This window comes from Pleurodeles waltl, chromosome 5 (genome assembly GCF_031143425.1).
Source record: "Pleurodeles waltl isolate 20211129_DDA chromosome 5, aPleWal1.hap1.20221129, whole genome shotgun sequence".
NCBI classification, from domain to species: Eukaryota; Metazoa; Chordata; class Amphibia; order Caudata; family Salamandridae; genus Pleurodeles; species Pleurodeles waltl.
Window position 1 is genome coordinate 592,177,592 of NC_090444.1, and position 17,183 is coordinate 592,194,774.

General features: G+C 45.9%; 12 non-coding genes across 12 annotated transcripts; 6 read left to right on the plus strand and 6 right to left on the minus strand.

Moving 5' to 3' along the window:
• Positions 1-759: 759 nt before the first annotated feature.
• Positions 760-866, plus strand: LOC138297867 (U6 spliceosomal RNA). Its single transcript, XR_011204404.1, has one exon. It is a non-coding gene; the product is annotated as a U6 spliceosomal RNA (small nuclear RNA).
• Positions 867-2,648: 1,782 nt separating this feature from the next.
• Positions 2,649-2,721, minus strand: TRNAH-AUG (transfer RNA histidin (anticodon AUG)). The gene has a single exon. It is a non-coding gene; the product is annotated as a tRNA-His (tRNA).
• Positions 2,722-3,500: 779 nt separating this feature from the next.
• On the plus strand, positions 3,501-3,607 carry LOC138297779 (U6 spliceosomal RNA). The gene has a single exon (XR_011204319.1). It is a non-coding gene; the product is annotated as a U6 spliceosomal RNA (small nuclear RNA).
• A 1,782-nt stretch (positions 3,608-5,389) lies between these two features.
• TRNAH-AUG (transfer RNA histidin (anticodon AUG)) lies at positions 5,390-5,462 on the minus strand. The gene has a single exon. It is a non-coding gene; the product is annotated as a tRNA-His (tRNA).
• A 779-nt stretch (positions 5,463-6,241) lies between these two features.
• On the plus strand, positions 6,242-6,348 carry LOC138297878 (U6 spliceosomal RNA). The gene has a single exon (XR_011204415.1). It is a non-coding gene; the product is annotated as a U6 spliceosomal RNA (small nuclear RNA).
• A 1,782-nt stretch (positions 6,349-8,130) lies between these two features.
• TRNAH-AUG (transfer RNA histidin (anticodon AUG)) lies at positions 8,131-8,203 on the minus strand. The gene has a single exon. It is a non-coding gene; the product is annotated as a tRNA-His (tRNA).
• A 779-nt stretch (positions 8,204-8,982) lies between these two features.
• On the plus strand, positions 8,983-9,089 carry LOC138297781 (U6 spliceosomal RNA). The gene has a single exon (XR_011204321.1). It is a non-coding gene; the product is annotated as a U6 spliceosomal RNA (small nuclear RNA).
• A 1,782-nt stretch (positions 9,090-10,871) lies between these two features.
• On the minus strand, positions 10,872-10,944 carry TRNAH-AUG (transfer RNA histidin (anticodon AUG)). Its single transcript has one exon. It is a non-coding gene; the product is annotated as a tRNA-His (tRNA).
• Positions 10,945-11,722: 778 nt separating this feature from the next.
• On the plus strand, positions 11,723-11,829 carry LOC138297782 (U6 spliceosomal RNA). The gene has a single exon (XR_011204322.1). It is a non-coding gene; the product is annotated as a U6 spliceosomal RNA (small nuclear RNA).
• A 1,782-nt stretch (positions 11,830-13,611) lies between these two features.
• TRNAH-AUG (transfer RNA histidin (anticodon AUG)) lies at positions 13,612-13,684 on the minus strand. The gene has a single exon. It is a non-coding gene; the product is annotated as a tRNA-His (tRNA).
• A 778-nt stretch (positions 13,685-14,462) lies between these two features.
• LOC138297783 (U6 spliceosomal RNA) lies at positions 14,463-14,569 on the plus strand. The gene has a single exon (XR_011204323.1). It is a non-coding gene; the product is annotated as a U6 spliceosomal RNA (small nuclear RNA).
• Positions 14,570-16,350: 1,781 nt separating this feature from the next.
• Positions 16,351-16,423, minus strand: TRNAH-AUG (transfer RNA histidin (anticodon AUG)). Its single transcript has one exon. It is a non-coding gene; the product is annotated as a tRNA-His (tRNA).
• Between the last annotated feature and the right edge of the window lie 760 nt (positions 16,424-17,183).

Sequence of the window (17,183 nt, forward strand, 5' to 3'; positions counted from 1 at the left end):
CTTCTCCTTCAGAGAGTGCTAGAGAATGCGCGCCCTCGCGTGTGTGTGTGTCTGTGTTTTAAAACGTCATTCTATCACAATATGTAACCACATTTACAACGCACACTGAAGCTGCAAGTGAACTTACCTGCCCCCCTGAAATTACGTTCTGTCAGGTTTTCGTAACTTACACCAAGGACCCTAGGAGAGAAAAGGACACAAGTGCCAGACCAAGCAGACCCAGCAGCAAAGAAACATTTTGAATAAGCATTAGTTTCTTACAGAGTCTGGTTCAACATCATCGTTTCCAGAGCTGTAAGGGGCTGAGCCTGAGGATTCCTTAGTAAGCAGGCCAGTACAACACTAAAGCGTTTATTATTCAAATACAGGTGAAAATTAAGACACCTTTTCATATGCTCTCTCTGCCCTGGAACCCACCACAACACCATCCCACTCCCACAAGCCATCACCTAGCCTACTGTGCAGCTGACTCACCTTTTCCATCAACGTTCCCCAGGAAGTGTGATGTCACAATGCTCTTTGCCTGTAGTCTGGACCATGAGCCTTTGCAACCTGGCGTAATGAAGATGCTTACAATGTGTGAAGATTTGGACCACAAATATAGGGAATAGAAGTGGATTGTTAGGCCTCATGCCTTATTGCCATGTGTCTCAGAATTGAATGCTTACTGGACCATCCAATCAGCGCTTTCAGGCCACCCTACGTCTGAAGACTGCAGATTCAGGGAGTGTATATACATTGAAGGCTCACCCATGAAGTGTGCTTGCTTCGCCGGCACATATACTAAAATTGGAACGATACAGAGAAGATTAGCATGGCCCCTGCGCAAGGATGACACGCAAATTCGTGAAGCGTTCCATATTTTTAACAGCTTTCGAGAGAGAAAGGTCCTTTGTTTGCAAGTCTTCTAGTAATAATAAAGCAACTTCCAGTGCCTTCCTTCCCATTTGTATTTTTGAATTGGCCGCCCCTCAACATTCTTAAGGTGTTAACCGCTCCTGCAGGCCAATGCCAGTGCCCAGCTGCATTTAGCAAGGAAGACTTCAGCACTTCAGTGACCTTTCTTTCTATTTTCCAGCCTCACTGTCATTATCCTTTACCCCGTCCCCCAACTCTATACTGTTGCCAGTGACGCATTGCTTTGTGGGAAGCTGGGCAGAGCAGAGAGAAGGGCAGGGCCTATGCAAATGAGGGCCTCTGGGCCATATGGGGACCCCCTTTTCAGCAGGACTGCTAAAGTAAGCCTTGCCACCAGATTGCTTGGTGAAGCTGGAAATACCAGGCCAGGTGAGGCACTGGGTTCTATCGGTCCATTGAGGACCCATTGGGCCGGCCTCCCTCAGTTTCTGAGGTCCAAGAAATGTTCACCCTGCACCCTTTTAGAGAGGTTTTGGCCGATCGTGGCCGATCGGGGATGAGAGGGGCAGAAGGCAGAAAGAGCACAATGCTCTTGAAGCTGCTCTAATCCACCTCTCTCCCCGCCTTGGGTTCCATCTGGGTGTGTCAGGTGTTGGCCCATGGATAACAAGGAACTGGCTCAGTGCATTATGATTCTCACAAAATTAAAAGGGCCATCTATCAAGTGCTAACTCAAACACACTACACACTCTGGCACACATCTGTGTTAACAACCTTTATACCTTGTTTGAAGGATCAAGGACCCCTGTTGAAATCCCAGACCCGCGCACCCCTTGAGGGTGAACGCTTGGCTGTTTCAAAATTCAGTTTTACTGGGGGGTTATGATGGACTTTTCAAGACCCACGTCTGGGCAACATTTGAAATCATTCCCCCCATTTCTCTCAGAAATGCCTATGGTTCGGGGAGTAGTTGCTCCACAATCTTTCTCTTCCACCAATCAGTAGTATTTCCTTGAGAGCTGTTTACTATATTGAATCTTTGGAGGTAAATGTTCCTTTCATCTGCAAGCAGGCTCTTTTTAAGAATGTTTGCCATCATAGGCAGTGTAACTTTTCGCCCCCTACCTAGGCATTCTAATTCTCTTCCACCAAATCAAAGACATTGCCTCATTGTGCATATAATTGTGTGCCCGCCGTCCCCTGCTTTGTTATTGAGGCTGCCATCAATCGAATGACATCTGCCTGTGCCCAAGAGTAGTATTACTGATGAGCATTAAACTGCAGCCTACTGATTAAAAAATCACAATAGATGAAAAAGTGCAAGGTCTACATAGGGTTCAAACCTGCAGTCTTCAGATCCAAAAGAAGGCATGTTATCTCTTTCACCAGGAGCCTTTTCACATGGGGCTTCTTTCTATAATTTTCAAGAGAGTTCTAAAAGGTGGGTGTCTTGAACAGTTGTTCCTAAAAATCCTGCACAACCAATTTTTTAGACCCCTGCGACCCGCATCTTGACCCTTGAAGTAAAACTATTTTCACTCCAGAAAACAAATGTTGTGAAGTTTTCCTCCCTTGTTCAAAAAGCTTAGGCTTGGGAAACATTCAAAGGTCAGGCTCATAGAATCCAGGACAATCATTAAACTTTCTACTAGCCACAGTTGCTATCACAGCCTCCTTACCACAGAACGATTGTTGGATACATCCCGCACCGGAATGTTAATCCTACAAGAAGACTGAGATAATTAAGAACTCAAGTGCAATTACATGAAAAAAGGGACCGGCAACCCTTCCGAGCCAGATAGGAGTCGAACCTACAATCTTCTGATCCATAGTCAGAAGCGTTATCCATTGCGCCACTGGCCCCATATAAAAGCACTTTCCCCCTTCTCCTTCAGAGAGTGCTAGAGAATGCGCGCCCTCGCGTGTGTGTGTGTCTGTGTTTTAAAACGTCATTCTATCACAATATGTAACCACATTTACAACGCACACTGAAGCTGCAAGTGAACTTACCTGCCCCCCTGAAATTACGTTCTGTCAGGTTTTCGTAACTTACACCAAGGACCCTAGGAGAGAAAAGGACACAAGTGCCAGACCAAGCAGACCCAGCAGCAAAGAAACATTTTGAATAAGCATTAGTTTCTTACAGAGTCTGGTTCAACATCATCGTTTCCAGAGCTGTAAGGGGCTGAGCCTGAGGATTCCTTAGTAAGCAGGCCAGTACAACACTAAAGCGTTTATTATTCAAATACAGGTGAAAATTAAGACACCTTTTCATATGCTCTCTCTGCCCTGGAACCCACCACAACACCATCCCACTCCCACAAGCCATCACCTAGCCTACTGTGCAGCTGACTCACCTTTTCCATCAACGTTCCCCAGGAAGTGTGATGTCACAATGCTCTTTGCCTGTAGTCTGGACCATGAGCCTTTGCAACCTGGCGTAATGAAGATGCTTACAATGTGTGAAGATTTGGACCACAAATATAGGGAATAGAAGTGGATTGTTAGGCCTCATGCCTTATTGCCATGTGTCTCAGAATTGAATGCTTACTGGACCATCCAATCAGCGCTTTCAGGCCACCCTACGTCTGAAGACTGCAGATTCAGGGAGTGTATATACATTGAAGGCTCACCCATGAAGTGTGCTTGCTTCGGCGGCACATATACTAAAATTGGAACGATACAGAGAAGATTAGCATGGCCCCTGCGCAAGGATGACACGCAAATTCGTGAAGCGTTCCATATTTTTAACAGCTTTCGAGAGAGAAAGGTCCTTTGTTTGCAAGTCTTCTAGTAATAATAAAGCAACTTCCAGTGCCTTCCTTCCCATTTGTATTTTTGAATTGGCCGCCCCTCAACATTCTTAAGGTGTTAACCGCTCCTGCAGGCCAATGCCAGTGCCCAGCTGCATTTAGCAAGGAAGACTTCAGCACTTCAGTGACCTTTCTTTCTATTTTCCAGCCTCCCTGTCATTATCCTTTACCCCGTCCCCCAACTCTATACTGTTGCCAGTGACGCATTGCTTTGTGGGAAGCTGGGCAGAGCAGAGAGAAGGGCAGGGCCTATGCAAATGAGGGCCTCTGGGCCATATGGGGACCCCCTTTTCAGCAGGACTGCTAAAGTAAGCCTTGCCACCAGATTGCTTGGTGAAGCTGGAAATACCAGGCCAGGTGAGGCACTGGGTTCTATCGGTCCATTGAGGACCCATTGGGCCGGCCTCCCTCAGTTTCTGAGGTCCAAGAAATGTTCACCCTGCACCCTTTTAGAGAGGTTTTGGCCGATCGTGGCCGATCGGGGATGAGAGGGGCAGAAGGCAGAAAGAGCACAATGCTCTTGAAGCTGCTCTAATCCACCTCTCTCCCCGCCTTGGGTTCCATCTGGGTGTGTCAGGTGTTGGCCCATGGATAACAAGGAACTGGCTCAGTGCATTATGATTCTCACAAAATTAAAAGGGCCATCTATCAAGTGCTAACTCAAACACACTACACACTCTGGCACACATATGTGTTAACAACCTTTATACCTTGTTTGAAGGATCAAGGACCCCTGTTGAAATCCCAGACCCGCGCACCCCTTGAGGGTGAACGCTTGGCTGTTTCAAAATTCAGTTTTACTGGGGGGTTATGATGGACTTTTCAAGACCCACGTCTGGGCAACATTTGAAATCATTCCCCCCATTTCTCTCAGAAATGCCTATGGTTCGGGGAGTAGTTGCTCCACAATCTTTCTCTTCAACCAATCAGTAGTATTTCCTTGAGAGCTGTTTACTATATTGAATCTTTGGAGGTAAATGTTCCTTTCATCTGCAAGCAGGCTCTTTTTAAGAATGTTTGCCATCATAGGCAGTGTAACTTTTCGCCCCCTACCTAGGCATTCTAATTCTCTTCCACCAAATCAAAGACATTGCCTCATTGTGCATATAATTGTGTGCCCGCCGTCCCCTGCTTTGTTATTGAGGCTGCCATCAATCGAATGACATCTGCCTGTGCCCAAGAGTAGTATTACTGATGAGCATTAAACTGCAGCCTACTGATTAAAAAATCACAATAGATGAAAAAGTGCAAGGTCTACATAGGGTTCAAACCTGCAGTCTTCAGATCCAAAAGAAGGCATGTTATCTCTTTCACCAGGAGCCTTTTCACATGGGGCTTCTTTCTATAATTTTCAAGAGAGTTCTAAAAGGTGGGTGTCTTGAACAGTTGTTCCTAAAAATCCTGCACAACCAATTTTTTAGACCCCTGCGACCCGCATCTTGACCCTTGAAGTAAAACTATTTTCACTCCAGAAAACAAATGTTGTGAAGTTTTCCTCCCTTGTTCAAAAAGCTTAGGCTTGGGAAACATTCAAAGGTCAGGCTCATAGAATCCAGGACAATCATTAAACTTTCTACTAGCCACAGTTGCTATCACAGCCTCCTTACCACAGAACGATTGTTGGATACATCCCGCACCGGAATGTTAATCCTACAAGAAGACTGAGATAATTAAGAACTCAAGTGCAATTACATGAAAAAAGGGACCGGCAACCCTTCCGAGCCAGGTAGGAGTCGAACCTACAATCTTCTGATCCATAGTCAGAAGCGTTATCCATTGCGCCACTGGCCCCATATAAGAGCACTTTCCCCCTTCTCCTTCAGAGAGTGCTAGAGAATGCGCGCCCTCGCGTGTGTGTGTGTCTGTGTTTTAAAACGTCATTCTATCACAATATGTAACCACATTTACAACGCACACTGAAGCTGCAAGTGAACTTACCTGCCCCCCTGAAATTACGTTCTGTCAGGTTTTCGTAACTTACACCAAGGACCCTAGGAGAGAAAAGGACACAAGTGCCAGACCAAGCAGACCCAGCAGCAAAGAAACATTTTGAATAAGCATTAGTTTCTTACAGAGTCTGGTTCAACATCATCGTTTCCAGAGCTGTAAGGGGCTGAGCCTGAGGATTCCTTAGTAAGCAGGCCAGTACAACACTAAAGCGTTTATTATTCAAATACAGGTGAAAATTAAGACACCTTTTCATATGCTCTCTCTGCCCTGGAATCCACCACAACACCATCCCACTCCCACAAGCCATCACCTAGCCTACTGTGCAGCTGACTCACCTTTTCCATCAACGTTCCCCAGGAAGTGTGATGTCACAATGCTCTTTGCCTGTAGTCTGGACCATGAGCCTTTGCAACCTGGCGTAATGAAGATGCTTACAATGTGTGAAGATTTGGACCACAAATATAGGGAATAGAAGTGGATTGTTAGGCCTCATGCCTTATTGCCATGTGTCTCAGAATTGAATGCTTACTGGACCATCCAATCAGCGCTTTCAGGCCACCCTACGTCTGAAGACTGCAGATTCAGGGAGTGTATATACATTGAAGGTTCACCCATGAAGTGTGCTTGCTTCGGCGGCACATATACTAAAATTGGAACGATACAGAGAAGATTAGCATGGCCCCTGCGCAAGGATGACATGCAAATTCGTGAAGCGTTCCATATTTTTAAAAGCTTTCGAGAGAGAAAGGTCCTTTGTTTGCAAGTCTTCTAGTAATAATAAAGCAACTTCCAGTGCCTTCCTTCCCATTTGTATTTTTGAATTGGCCGCCCCTCAACATTCTTAAGGTGTTAACCGCTCCTGCAGGCCAATGCCAGTGCCCAGCTGCATTTAGCAAGGAAGACTTCAGCACTTCAGTGACCTTTCTTTCTATTTTCCAGCCTCCCTGTCATTATCCTTTACCCCGTCCCCCAACTCTATACTGTTGCCAGTGACGCATTGCTTTGTGGGAAGCTGGGCAGAGCAGAGAGAAGGGCAGGGCCTATGCAAATGAGGGCCTCTGGGCCATATGGGGACCCCCTTTTCAGCAGGACTGCTAAAGTAAGCCTTGCCACCAGATTGCTTGGTGAAGCTGGAAATACCAGGCCAGGTGAGGCACTGGGTTCTATCGGTCCATTGAGGACCCATTGGGCCGGCCTCCCTCAGTTTCTGAGGTCCAAGAAATGTTCACCCTGCACCCTTTTAGAGAGGTTTTGGCCGATCGTGGCCGATCGGGGATTAGAGGGGCAGAAGGCAGAAACAGCACAATGCTCTTGAAGCTGCCCTAATCCACCTCTCTCCCCGCCTTGGGTTCCATCTGGGTGTGTCAGGTGTTGGCCCATGGATAACAAGGAACTGGCTCAGTGCATTATGATTCTCACAAAATTAAAAGGGCCATCTATCAAGTGCTAACTCAAACACACTACACACTCTGGCACACATCTGTGTTAACAACCTTTATACCTTGTTTGAAGGATCAAGGACCCCTGTTGAAATCCCAGACCCGCGCACCCCTTGAGGGTGAACGCTTGGCTGTTTCAAAATTCAGTTTTACTGGGGGGTTATGATGGACTTTTCAAGACCCACGTCTGGGCAACATTTGAAATCATTCCCCCCATTTCTCTCAGAAATGCCTATGGTTCGGGGAGTAGTTGCTCCACAATCTTTCTCTTCCACCAATCAGTAGTATTTCCTTGAGAGCTGTTTACTATATTGAATCTTTGGAGGTAAATGTTCCTTTCATCTGCAAGCAGGCTCTTTTTAAGAATGTTTGCCATCATAGGCAGTGTAACTTTTCGCCCCCTACCTAGGCATTCTAATTCTCTTCCACCAAATCAAAGACATTGCCTCATTGTGCATATAATTGTGTGCCCGCCGTCCCCTGCTTTGTTATTGAGGCTGCCATCAATCGAATGACATCTGCCTGTGCCCAAGAGTAGTATTACTGATGAGCATTAAACTGCAGCCTACTGATAAAAAAATCACAATAGATGAAAAAGTGCAAGGTCTACATAGGGTTCAAACCTGCAGTCTTCAGATCCAAAAGAAGGCATGTTATCTCTTTCACCAGGAGCCTTTTCACATGGGGCTTCTTTCTATAATTTTCAAGAGAGTTCTAAAAGGTGGGTGTCTTGAACAGTTGTTCCTAAAAATCCTGCACAACCAATTTTTTAGACCCCTGCGACCCGCATCTTGACCCTTGAAGTAAAACTATTTTCACTCCAGAAAACAAATGTTGTGAAGTTTTCCTCCCTTGTTCAAAAAGCTTAGGCTTGGGAAACATTCAAAGGTCAGGCTCATAGAATCCAGGACAATCATTAAACTTTCTACTAGCCACAGTTGCTATCACAGCCTCCTTACCACAGAACGATTGTTGGATACATCCCGCACCGGAATGTTAATCCTACAAGAAGACTGAGATAATTAAGAACTCAAGTGCAATTACATGAAAAAAGGGACCGGCAACCCTTCCGAGCCAGATAGGAGTCGAACCTACAATCTTCTGATCCATAGTCAGAAGCGTTATCCATTGCGCCACTGGCCCCATATAAAAGCACTTTCCCCCTTCTCCTTCAGAGAGTGCTAGAGAATGCGCGCCCTCGCGTGTGTGTGTGTCTGTGTTTTAAAACGTCATTCTATCACAATATGTAACCACATTTACAACGCACACTGAAGCTGCAAGTGAACTTACCTGCCCCCCTGAAATTACGTTCTGTCAGGTTTTCGTAACTTACACCAAGGACCCTAGGAGAGAAAAGGACACAAGTGCCAGACCAAGCAGACCCAGCAGCAAAGAAACATTTTGAATAAGCATTAGTTTCTTACAGAGTCTGGTTCAACATCATCGTTTCCAGAGCTGTAAGGGGCTGAGCCTGAGGATTCCTTAGTAAGCAGGCCAGTACAACACTAAAGCGTTTATTATTCAAATACAGGTGAAAATTAAGACACCTTTTCATATGCTCTCTCTGCCCTGGAACCCACCACAACACCATCCCACTCCCACAAGCCATCACCTAGCCTACTGTGCAGCTGACTCACCTTTTCCATCAACGTTCCCCAGGAAGTGTGATGTCACAATGCTCTTTGCCTGTAGTCTGGACCATGAGCCTTTGCAACCTGGCGTAATGAAGATGCTTACAATGTGTGAAGATTTGGACCACAAATATAGGGAATAGAAGTGGATTGTTAGGCCTCATGCCTTATTGCCATGTGTCTCAGAATTGAATGCTTACTGGACCATCCAATCAGCGCTTTCAGGCCACCCTACGTCTGAAGACTGCAGATTCAGGGAGTGTATATACATTGAAGGCTCACCCATGAAGTGTGCTTGCTTCGGCGGCACATATACTAAAATTGGAACGATACAGAGAAGATTAGCATGGCCCCTGCGCAAGGATGACACGCAAATTCGTGAAGCGTTCCATATTTTTAAAAGCTTTCGAGAGAGAAAGGTCCTTTGTTTGCAAGTCTTCTAGTAATAATAAAGCAACTTCCAGTGCCTTCCTTCCCATTTGTATTTTTGAATTGGCCGCCCCTCAACATTCTTAAGGTGTTAACCGCTCCTGCAGGCCAATGCCAGTGCCCAGCTGCATTTAGCAAGGAAGACTTCAGCACTTCAGTGACCTTTCTTTCTATTTTCCAGCCTCCCTGTCATTATCCTTTACCCCGTCCCCCAACTCTATACTGTTGCCAGTGACGCATTGCTTTGTGGGAAGCTGGGCAGAGCAGAGAGAAGGGCAGGGCCTATGCAAATGAGGGCCTCTGGGCCATATGGGGACCCCCTTTTCAGCAGGACTGCTAAAGTCAGCCTTGCCACCAGATTGCTTGGTGAAGCTGGAAATACCAGGCCAGGTGATGCACCGGGTTCTATCGGTCCATTGAGGACCCATTGGGCCGGCCTCCCTCAGTTTCTGAGGTCCAAGAAATGTTCACCCTGCAACCTTTTAGAGAGGTTTTGGCCGATCATGGCCGATCGGGGATGAGAGGGGCAGAAGGCAGAAACAGCACAATGCTCTTGAAGCTGCTCTAATCCACCTCTCTCCCCGCCTTGGGTTCCATCTGGGTGTGTCAGGTGTTGGCCCATGGATAACAAGGAACTGGCTCAGTGCATTATGATTCTCACAAAATTAAAAGGGCCATCTATCAAGTGCTAACTCAAACACACTACACACTCTGGCACACATCTGTGTTAACAACCTTTATACCTTGTTTGAAGGATCAAGGACCCCTGTTGAAATCCCAGACCCGCGCACCCCTTGAGGGTGAACGCTTGGCTGTTTCAAAATTCAGTTTTACTGGGGGGTTATGATGGACTTTTCAAGACCCACGTCTGGGCAACATTTGAAATCATTCCCCCCATTTCTCTCAGAAATGCCTATGGTTCGGGGAGTAGTTGCTCCACAATCTTTCTCTTCCACCAATCAGTAGTATTTCCTTGAGAGCTGTTTACTATATTGAATCTTTGGAGGTAAATGTTCCTTTCATCTGCAAGCAGGCTCTTTTTAAGAATGTTTGCCATCATAGGCAGTGTAACTTTTCGCCCCCTACCTAGGCATTCTAATTCTCTTCCACCAAATCAAAGACATTGCCTCATTGTGCATATAATTGTGTGCCCGCCGTCCCCTGCTTTGTTATTGAGGCTGCCATCAATCGAATGACATCTGCCTGTGCCCAAGAGTAGTATTACTGATGAGCATTAAACTGCAGCCTACTGATAAAAAAATCACAATAGATGAAAAAGTGCAAGGTCTACATAGGGTTCAAACCTGCAGTCTTCAGATCCAAAAGAAGGCATGTTATCTCTTTCACCAGGAGCCTTTTCACATGGGGCTTCTTTCTATAATTTTCAAGAGAGTTCTAAAAGGTGGGTGTCTTGAACAGTTGTTCCTAAAAATCCTGCACAACCAATTTTTTAGACCCCTGCGACCCGCATCTTGACCCTTGAAGTAAAACTATTTTCACTCCAGAAAACAAATGTTGTGAAGTTTTCCTCCCTTGTTCAAAAAGCTTAGGCTTGGGAAACATTCAAAGGTCAGGCTCATAGAATCCAGGACAATCATTAAACTTTCTACTAGCCACAGTTGCTATCACAGCCTCCTTACCACAGAACGATTGTTGGATACATCCCGCACCGGAATGTTAATCCTACAAGAAGACTGAGATAATTAAGAACTCAAGTGCAATTACATGAAAAAAGGGACCGGCAACCCTTCCGAGCCAGATAGGAGTCGAACCTACAATCTTCTGATCCATAGTCAGAAGCGTTATCCATTGCGCCACTGGCCCCATATAAAAGCACTTTCCCCCTTCTCCTTCAGAGAGTGCTAGAGAATGCGCGCCCTCGCGTGTGTGTGTGTCTGTGTTTTAAAACGTCATTCTATCACAATATGTAACCACATTTACAACGCACACTGAAGCTGCAAGTGAACTTACCTGCCCCCCTGAAATTACGTTCTGTCAGGTTTTCGTAACTTACACCAAGGACCCTAGGAGAGAAAAGGACACAAGTGCCAGACCAAGCAGACCCAGCAGCAAAGAAACATTTTGAATAAGCATTAGTTTCTTACAGAGTCTGGTTCAACATCATCGTTTCCAGAGCTGTAAGGGGCTGAGCCTGAGGATTCCTTAGTAAGCAGGCCAGTACAACACTAAAGCGTTTATTATTCAAATACAGGTGAAAATTAAGACACCTTTTCATATGCTCTCTCTGCCCTGGAACCCACCACAACACCATCCCACTCCCACAAGCCATCACCTAGCCTACTGTGCAGCTGACTCACCTTTTCCATCAACGTTCCCCAGGAAGTGTGATGTCACAATGCTCTTTGCCTGTAGTCTGGACCATGAGCCTTTGCAACCTGGCGTAATGAAGATGCTTACAATGTGTGAAGATTTGGACCACAAATATAGGGAATAGAAGTGGATTGTTAGGCCTCATGCTTATTGCCATGTGTCTCAGAATTGAATGCTTACTGGACCATCCAATCAGCGCTTTCAGGCCACCCTACGTCTGAAGACTGCAGATTCAGGGAGTGTATATACATTGAAGGCTCACCCATGAAGTGTGCTTGCTTCGGCGGCACATATACTAAAATTGGAACGATACAGAGAAGATTAGCATGGCCCCTGCGCAAGGATGACACGCAAATTCGTGAAGCGTTCCATATTTTTAAAAGCTTTCGAGAGAGAAAGGTCCTTTGTTTGCAAGTCTTCTAGTAATAATAAAGCAACTTCCAGTGCCTTCCTTCCCATTTGTATTTTTGAATTGGCCGCCCCTCAACATTCTTAAGGTGTTAACCGCTCCTGCAGGCCAATGCCAGTGCCCAGCTGCATTTAGCAAGGAAGACTTCAGCACTTCAGTGACCTTTCTTTCTATTTTCCAGCCTCCCTGTCATTATCCTTTACCCCGTCCCCCAACTCTATACTGTTGCCAGTGACGCATTGCTTTGTGGGAAGCTGGGCAGAGCAGAGAGAAGGGCAGGGCCTATGCAAATGAGGGCCTCTGGGCCATATGGGGACCCCCTTTTCAGCAGGACTGCTAAAGTCAGCCTTGCCACCAGATTGCTTGGTGAAGCTGGAAATACCAGGCCAGGTGATGCACCGGGTTCTATCGGTCCATTGAGGACCCATTGGGCCGGCCTCCCTCAGTTTCTGAGGTCCAAGAAATGTTCACCCTGCAACCTTTTAGAGAGGTTTTGGCCGATCATGGCCGATCGGGGATGAGAGGGGCAGAAGGCAGAAACAGCACAATGCTCTTGAAGCTGCTCTAATCCACCTCTCTCCCCGCCTTGGGTTCCATCTGGGTGTGTCAGGTGTTGGCCCATGGATAACAAGGAACTGGCTCAGTGCATTATGATTCTCACAAAATTAAAAGGGCCATCTATCAAGTGCTAACTCAAACACACTACACACTCTGGCACACATCTGTGTTAACAACCTTTATACCTTGTTTGAAGGATCAAGGACCCCTGTTGAAATCCCAGACCCGCGCACCCCTTGAGGGTGAACGCTTGGCTGTTTCAAAATTCAGTTTTACTGGGGGGTTATGATGGACTTTTCAAGACCCACGTCTGGGCAACATTTGAAATCATTCCCCCCATTTCTCTCAGAAATGCCTATGGTTCGGGGAGTAGTTGCTCCACAATCTTTCTCTTCCACCAATCAGTAGTATTTCCTTGAGAGCTGTTTACTATATTGAATCTTTGGAGGTAAATGTTCCTTTCATCTGCAAGCAGGCTCTTTTTAAGAATGTTTGCCATCATAGGCAGTGTAACTTTTCGCCCCCTACCTAGGCATTCTAATTCTCTTCCACCAAATCAAAGACATTGCCTCATTGTGCATATAATTGTGTGCCCGCCGTCCCCTGCTTTGTTATTGAGGCTGCCATCAATCGAATGACATCTGCCTGTGCCCAAGAGTAGTATTACTGATGAGCATTAAACTGCAGCCTACTGATAAAAAAATCACAATAGATGAAAAAGTGCAAGGTCTACATAGGGTTCAAACCTGCAGTCTTCAGATCCAAAAGAAGGCATGTTATCTCTTTCACCAGGAGCCTTTTCACATGGGGCTTCTTTCTATAATTTTCAAGAGAGTTCTAAAAGGTGGGTGTCTTGAACAGTTGTTCCTAAAAATCCTGCACAACCAATTTTTTAGACCCCTGCGACCCGCATCTTGACCCTTGAAGTAAAACTATTTTCACTCCAGAAAACAAATGTTGTGAAGTTTTCCTCCCTTGTTCAAAAAGCTTAGGCTTGGGAAACATTCAAAGGTCAGGCTCATAGAATCCAGGACAATCATTAAACTTTCTACTAGCCACAGTTGCTATCACAGCCTCCTTACCACAGAACGATTGTTGGATACATCCCGCACCGGAATGTTAATCCTACAAGAAGACTGAGATAATTAAGAACTCAAGTGCAATTACATGAAAAAAGGGACCGGCAACCCTTCCGAGCCAGATAGGAGTCGAACCTACAATCTTCTGATCCATAGTCAGAAGCGTTATCCATTGCGCCACTGGCCCCATATAAAAGCACTTTCCCCCTTCTCCTTCAGAGAGTGCTAGAGAATGCGCGCCCTCGCGTGTGTGTGTGTCTGTGTTTTAAAACGTCATTCTATCACAATATGTAACCACATTTACAACGCACACTGAAGCTGCAAGTGAACTTACCTGCCCCCCTGAAATTACGTTCTGTCAGGTTTTCGTAACTTACACCAAGGACCCTAGGAGAGAAAAGGACACAAGTGCCAGACCAAGCAGACCCAGCAGCAAAGAAACATTTTGAATAAGCATTAGTTTCTTACAGAGTCTGGTTCAACATCATCGTTTCCAGAGCTGTAAGGGGCTGAGCCTGAGGATTCCTTAGTAAGCAGGCCAGTACAACACTAAAGCGTTTATTATTCAAATACAGGTGAAAATTAAGACACCTTTTCATATGCTCTCTCTGCCCTGGAACCCACCACAACACCATCCCACTCCCACAAGCCATCACCTAGCCTACTGTGCAGCTGACTCACCTTTTCCATCAACGTTCCCCAGGAAGTGTGATGTCACAATGCTCTTTGCCTGTAGTCTGGACCATGAGCCTTTGCAACCTGGCGTAATGAAGATGCTTACAATGTGTGAAGATTTGGACCACAAATATAGGGAATAGAAGTGGATTGTTAGGCCTCATGCTTATTGCCATGTGTCTCAGAATTGAATGCTTACTGGACCATCCAATCAGCGCTTTCAGGCCACCCTACGTCTGAAGACTGCAGATTCAGGGAGTGTATATACATTGAAGGCTCACCCATGAAGTGTGCTTGCTTCGGCGGCACATATACTAAAATTGGAACGATACAGAGAAGATTAGCATGGCCCCTGCGCAAGGATGACACGCAAATTCGTGAAGCGTTCCATATTTTTAAAAGCTTTCGAGAGAGAAAGGTCCTTTGTTTGCAAGTCTTCTAGTAATAATAAAGCAACTTCCAGTGCCTTCCTTCCCATTTGTATTTTTGAATTGGCCGCCCCTCAACATTCTTAAGGTGTTAACCGCTCCTGCAGGCCAATGCCAGTGCCCAGCTGCATTTAGCAAGGAAGACTTCAGCACTTCAGTGACCTTTCTTTCTATTTTCCAGCCTCCCTGTCATTATCCTTTACCCCGTCCCCCAACTCTATACTGTTGCCAGTGACGCATTGCTTTGTGGGAAGCTGGGCAGAGCAGAGAGAAGGGCAGGGCCTATGCAAATGAGGGCCTCTGGGCCATATGGGGACCCCCTTTTCAGCAGGACTGCTAAAGTAAGCCTTGCCACCAGATTGCTTGGTGAAGCTGGAAATACCAGGCCAGGTGAGGCACTGGGTTCTATCGGTCCATTGAGGACCCATTGGGCCAGCCTCCCTCAGTTTCTGAGGTCCAAGAAATGTTCACCCTGCACCCTTTTAGAGAGGTTTTGGCCGATCGTGGCCGATCGGGGATGAGAGGGGCAGAAGGCAGAAACAGCACAATGCTCTTGAAGCTGCCCTAATCCACCTCTCTCCCCGCCTTGGGTTCCATCTGGGTGTGTCAGGTGTTGGCCCATGGATAACAAGGAACTGGCTCAGTGCATTATGATTCTCACAAAATTAAAAGGGCCATCTATCAAGTGCTAACTCAAACACACTACACACTCTGGCACACATCTGTGTTAACAACCTTTATACCTTGTTTGAAGGATCAAGGACCCTGTTGAAATCCCAGACCCGCGCACCCCTTGAGGGTGAACGCTTGGCTGTTTCAAAATTCAGTTTTACTGGGGGGTTATGATGGACTTTTCAAGACCCACGTCTGGGCAACATTTGAAATCATTCCCCCCATATCTCTCAGAAATGCCTATGGTTCGGGGAGTAGTTGCTCCACAATCTTTCTCTTCCACCAATCAGTAGTATTTCCTTGAGAGCTGTTTACTATATTGAATCTTTGGAGGTAAATGTTCCTTTCATCTGCAAGCAGGCTCTTTTTAAGAATGTTTGCCATCATAGGCAGTGTAACTTTTCGCCCCCTACCTAGGCATTCTAATTCTCTTCCACCAAATCAAAGACATTGCCTCATTGTGCATATAATTGTGTGCCCGCCGTCCCCTGCTTTGTTATTGAGGCTGCCATCAATCGAATGACATCTGCCTGTGCCCAAGAGTAGTATTACTGATGAGCATTAAACTGCAGCCTACTGATAAAAAAATCACAATAGATGAAAAAGTGCAAGGTCTACATAGGGTTCAAACCTGCAGTCTTCAGATCCAAAAGAAGGCATGTTATCTCTTTCACCAGGAGCCTTTTCACATGGGGCTTCTTTCTATAATTTTCAAGAGAGTTCTAAAAGGTGGGTGTCTTGAACAGTTGTTCCTAAAAATCCTGCACAACCAATTTTTTAGACCCCTGCGACCCGCATCTTGACCCTTGAAGTAAAACTATTTTCACTCCAGAAAACAAATGTTGTGAAGTTTTCCTCCCTTGTTCAAAAAGCTTAGGCTTGGGAAACATTCAAAGGTCAGGCTCATAGAATCCAGGACAATCATTAAACTTTCTACTAGCCACAGTTGCTATCACAGCCTCCTTACCACAGAACGATTGTTGGATACATCCCGCACCGGAATGTTAATCCTACAAGAAGACTGAGATAATTAAGAACTCAAGTGCAATTACATGAAAAAAGGGACCGGCAACCCTTCCGAGCCAGATAGGAGTCGAACCTACAATCTTCTGATCCATAGTCAGAAGCGTTATCCATTGCGCCACTGGCCCCATATAAAAGCACTTTCCCCCTTCTCCTTCAGAGAGTGCTAGAGAATGCGCGCCCTCGCGTGTGTGTGTGTCTGTGTTTTAAAACGTCATTCTATCACAATATGTAACCACATTTACAACGCACACTGAAGCTGCAAGTGAACTTACCTGCCCCCCTGAAATTACGTTCTGTCAGGTTTTCGTAACTTACACCAAGGACCCTAGGAGAGAAAAGGACACAAGTGCCAGACCAAGCAGACCCAGCAGCAAAGAAACATTTTGAATAAGCATTAGTTTCTTACAGAGTCTGGTTCAACATCATCGTTTCCAGAGCTGTAAGGGGCTGAGCCTGAGGATTCCTTAGTAAGCAGGCCAGTACAACACTAAAGCGTTTATTATTCAAATACAGGTGAAAATTAAGACACCTTTTCATATGCTCTCTCTGCCCTGGAACCCACCACAACACCATCCCACTCCCACAAGCCATCACCTAGCCTACTGTGCAGCTGACTCACCTTTTCCATCAACGTTCCCCAGGAAGTGTGATGTCACAATGCTCTTTGCCTGTAGTCTGGACCATGAGCCTTTGCAACCTGGCGTAATGAAGATGCTTACAATGTGTGAAGATTTGGACCACAAATATAGGGAATAGAAGTGGATTGTTAGGCCTCATGCCTTATTGCCATGTGTCTCAGAATTGAATGCTTACTGGACCATCCAATCAGCGCTTTCAGGCCACCCTACGTCTGAAGACTGCAGATTCAGGGAGTGTATATACATT